General features: G+C 42.5%; 1 long non-coding RNA gene across 1 annotated transcript in view; it reads right to left on the bottom strand.

The window, feature by feature from the left end:
* Nucleotides 1-1,921: 1,921 nt before the first annotated feature.
* The window catches only part of LOC114024741, a 16,304-nt gene continuing 14,056 nt past the window's right edge, over nucleotides 1,922-4,169 (bottom strand). The window contains exon 3 of the long non-coding RNA XR_003566945.1: nucleotides 1,922-2,197. This is a non-coding gene — a long non-coding RNA (uncharacterized LOC114024741). The remainder of the gene's footprint in view (nucleotides 2,198-4,169) is intronic.

Below are 4,169 nucleotides of genomic sequence, written 5' to 3'. Positions count from 1 at the left end.
ATAAGCTTACTGACCCATTCTAGGGTGTTACTATTTAAAATGTCACCTGGACAAATGTCTGTCCTCAAGACTGTTCTCACCTTGTACTAACAGCAGTAAGTGCCAATTAATCTATATTCCCATCCATAATGGATGAGGATGAAATGTGGTTCAGGATGCATAAAGAAGCAATTGACATATGGAAAGATGGTACCACGCTGGTTACTTTGCTGGCTCGGTGGGAACACTGATCCTAAGACATATGGAAGAGAGTAATGAAATTGACCTAGACAGTCTGGAAATCGAGGTCGGTGTCTGGTGTCTGGAGTGACCTACTGCCGATCCGGAAGTATGACAGACACGTTGGTCACCCCAGCTCAACTCTGTTGCTTTTACTCTGAGGCTGCATAAGATTATAGATCTATAATGAGAAGGGATTTTTCGGGTCATTCAGTCCAACACCTTCATTTTATAGGTCAATAAATTGAGGGCTAGAGAGGTTAATTGACTTGTCCAGGGCCAACAAGCAGTAATTGCCCGAGTTCAAATCTGGCCTCACTTACTAGCTGGGTGACCCTGGGCAAGTCACTTAACCCTGTTTGCCTCGGTTTCCTCATCTGTAAAATGAACTAGAGAAGGAAAGGGCAAACCACTCCAGTATCTCTGCCAAGAAAACCCTAAATGGGGTCATGACGAGTTGGACACAACTAAAACAATGAACCATAAAGATAAGGAAGTGAGTTCATCAATTATAAAGAGCCATGAACCAAATCTAGTTTCCAGAAAATAGTGCATTTTAGAATAAAAGAGATTGTGGTGCCTTTGAACCTGCAGTTGAGGCAAAAGACCTTGACCTTCTGGCAGTGGCCAGAGATTTGACCTGCTTACTGTGTTCCTTTCAGGCCTTGGATGAGTTTTCTATGAAATGGTACCCATGAACCGCAGCTGGAATCACACAAAAAGATAGAGCATGACACACGAGATGCAGAGAAGCTATGGTTCTATCTATGGGAATTGGAATGTGATGAGCTCAGCCAATCCCCTGGAGCAGCTGTGGGATTAAGCTAAACCTTGCCAATATGCTTGCTATAACAGCATGAAAAGGGGGGGGGGGGGGGGGGGGGGAGAAGTACACGATGTGTACAGGGGAAGTACTTTGGGATCTCCCTGATGCAGAACTGGAAGCAGTGAGGCAATGAGAGATCGACTTGATCAGTATGGAGGGAATATCATGACCCTCATCTGAATAAATGGGATTTAAAGAAGTCTGGCCAGGCTGAGTGCTTGTGCAGGTCCTGACATGACATGCCTTACAGCTCTATGTCATCCTGAATTTTAAAGATTATCATCCACCCACCACCCAAAGAGCCTAGCCAGGAAATTATCTCATCTGTAGCCATGGACTCCTGGGTTGGACGCTGTCTTTTTTTTTTTTTTTTCCAGCTATATGAGTGGCTCATGTAGTGGAACTAAAAGCCTTCTTTTTGGGCTGTTAGGTGGCGCCAGAGTGCATAGAGTCAGGAAGACTCATCTTCATGAGTTCAAATCTGACCTCAGACACTTACTAACTGTGTGACCCTGGGCAAGTCACTTCATCCTGTTTGCCTCAGTTTCCTCATCTGTAAAATGGGCAAGGAAATGGTAAACCACTCCAGTATCTTTGCCAAGAAAACCCTAAGTGGGGTGATGAAGAGTCAGACAGGACTGAAAACGACTGAATGATAACAACAAAAAGAGTCAGTTGTCAGTTGTGGGCAGATAGAGGCCACCTCCTAGCCATGATGCATCCCATTAAACCTCTCTGACTCCGGATTGCCTCATTTGTAAAATGGATACAATACTCTTTTCTCTTTCTTTTGTTGAAAATCAGGACAACACTGACCCTTCTCCAATATTGGGGTGCCTCTCCTATACTCCAAGAGCTTTTAAATATCATGGGCAATGGTTCAGCAATGGTATCAGCCACTTATCAAACGAGATAATATTTGTAAAGTAGTATACTTAGCACAGTGCCTGGCACATAGTAGGCCCTTAATGAATGCTTTTTTCCCCCTTCCCCCTTGTATTAGAACTTGAGGACACAGTAGCCTTGGGCCAGGTGACTTGAACTCATCAAGGGTGGCTAGGTGCTCTCTTAATCTCTCCTTACTTATTTCGGGTATCAACTCTCTTTTTGTCATGTTTGTTCTGTTATTTCCAGTGTAAGAAGGTCATTATCCTAAAAAGAGAAAACAGAAACAAAATTAAGACTTAAGCAACTTGGCCTCCCATCTGTGGCCAGTTATTCCACCCTATCTACCCGAAGCAAATGTCCCGTCTCTTCTTTACCCCTCCTTTCTTCTCTAAATGTGGCTGCCCCCACCATTTTGTTACCTTGAGCTTCCTTCATCAGTCTCAGCTCATTCTAAGCTTTTTTAAAAGTAGGACTGTTCCATGTCCTTTTATTCATCTGCTGTTTCCTGGCCTTGCTTCCTGCTTCTGAGCTTCTTTTTCTTTTTTTTTTTGTTTACAAAATCTAAGTTGGTTGTTGAGTTCCCTTTGCATCCACATTGGTTTCATCAGATAAATCCAATTTATCCTCCTATTTGTAATTGTTTCCCTTTGTGTCTTCATAATTTCATTCTTGAGCTTTCCCCATCTCCCCTGGGCTGACCTCCCCCTAAAGTTTTTGAGTCCATGGGATCCTACTTTTTTTTTTTTTTTTTACTTTGAATTCTTTGAAATCTGCTTTCCCCATACACAGGGTACACGACAAACTAGGCCCAGATGTCCTCTCTTTCATTACAAACTCCTGGATGGAGTGGTCACTTCTCTCTAAGTCTCCTGTCTTTTTTTTTTTTTGGTTAGGCAATTGGGGTTAAGTGACTTGCCCAGGGTCACACAGCTAGTAAGTGTCAAGTGTCTAAGGCCGGATTTGAACTCAGGTCCTCCTGACTCCACAGCCAGTGCTCTATCCACTGTGCCACCTAGCTTGCCCTTAACATTTATTTTTTAAAAAATTTGAGTTCCAAATTCTGTCCCTCCCTCCAATTTCCCTCCCTGAGACTGTTATCTGCTTTTTGAAGGATGAAATTATCACTAAGGCAAAATATGAAATTATTAGTCATGAAATTATCTGCTTTTGGCAGGGAGAGGGCTCTCTCTGGATAATTGAACTGCTCAATCAGTATTACGTCATGCCTCAGGGCCAGGCTTACAATTTGCTTCTCAAGCTCCTCATCTATTTCCTCTTTCTGTCCAAATGGTCTGTGGTATACCCCAGCAACAAAGTCACTTCCTTCTCCCTACTTTCACCTTCACCCAAATACTCTCTGTCACTCCCTGCTCTGGTTCCTGTATTTCTTTACATTGTAATTCCTAGAATACAATGCTACCCCTTCTCCCCCCTCGCCCCCCCAAGACCCTACCTGCTTTTACCTATCCTGTTTCTTCTGAATAAAATATGCCTCTCCAGAGCATAGTCCGGACATGGTTTTCATTCCACTAAATTTCAGTGATACCTATGAGGTCAAGTTTGCCCCCTTGCATTAAAACCTGTCAAGTTCATTCCCTAAACTTTGGGCATTTGTCTATAGACACCTCAGGCCATGGATTTTACTACTGGCATTTTCTTCTTTTTTTTATTATTCTCTATGGTATCTAACTTGAGGGACACACACAACCAGCCTTCTCCCACCTCAGTCCTTTTTAGTTTAAAGCCCTTTTGATTAGATTTACCAGACATCTGACAAACACAATGATACCATTCTTTGTTAGGCATGCTCCATCTCTGGCCAAGAGCCTGTTAACTCTGTGTTGTAAGCCATGAACCAGAAATGCAAATCCCATTCTCAGACACTATCTTCTTAAGTCAGTTAGAAAAACATTTTTTTTCCCCTCTTTTCTTTACTTCTTGCCTTCAGTTGGTGAAAGTAAGGAAAACACAACCTATGTCATTATGGTCTTCAGTTTCTTGGTCAAGACTTCATAACTCTTAGAAATAACTTTTAAGGTTCCTTCTGGAAGTGCCATTTGTATGACCAGAAGCAGAGTTGTCATCCATTTGGATAAGTTTTGGGAGGTTCTCTGTCATGTTTTAGACACATACTGCAGGAAGATAACAAACCTCTCTTGTTAATACTGACTACTTTTCTTCTTCTTCTTCTTCTTCTTCTTCTTCTTCTCCTTCTCCTCCTCCTCCTCCTCCTCCT

Source organism: Vombatus ursinus, unplaced genomic scaffold (assembly GCF_900497805.2).
Source record: "Vombatus ursinus unplaced genomic scaffold, bare-nosed wombat genome assembly UNPS02014822.1, whole genome shotgun sequence".
NCBI classification, from domain to species: Eukaryota; Metazoa; Chordata; class Mammalia; order Diprotodontia; family Vombatidae; genus Vombatus; species Vombatus ursinus.
The sequence above is the reverse complement of the archived record's forward strand: the minus strand, read 5'-3'. Positions and strand labels throughout refer to the sequence as shown.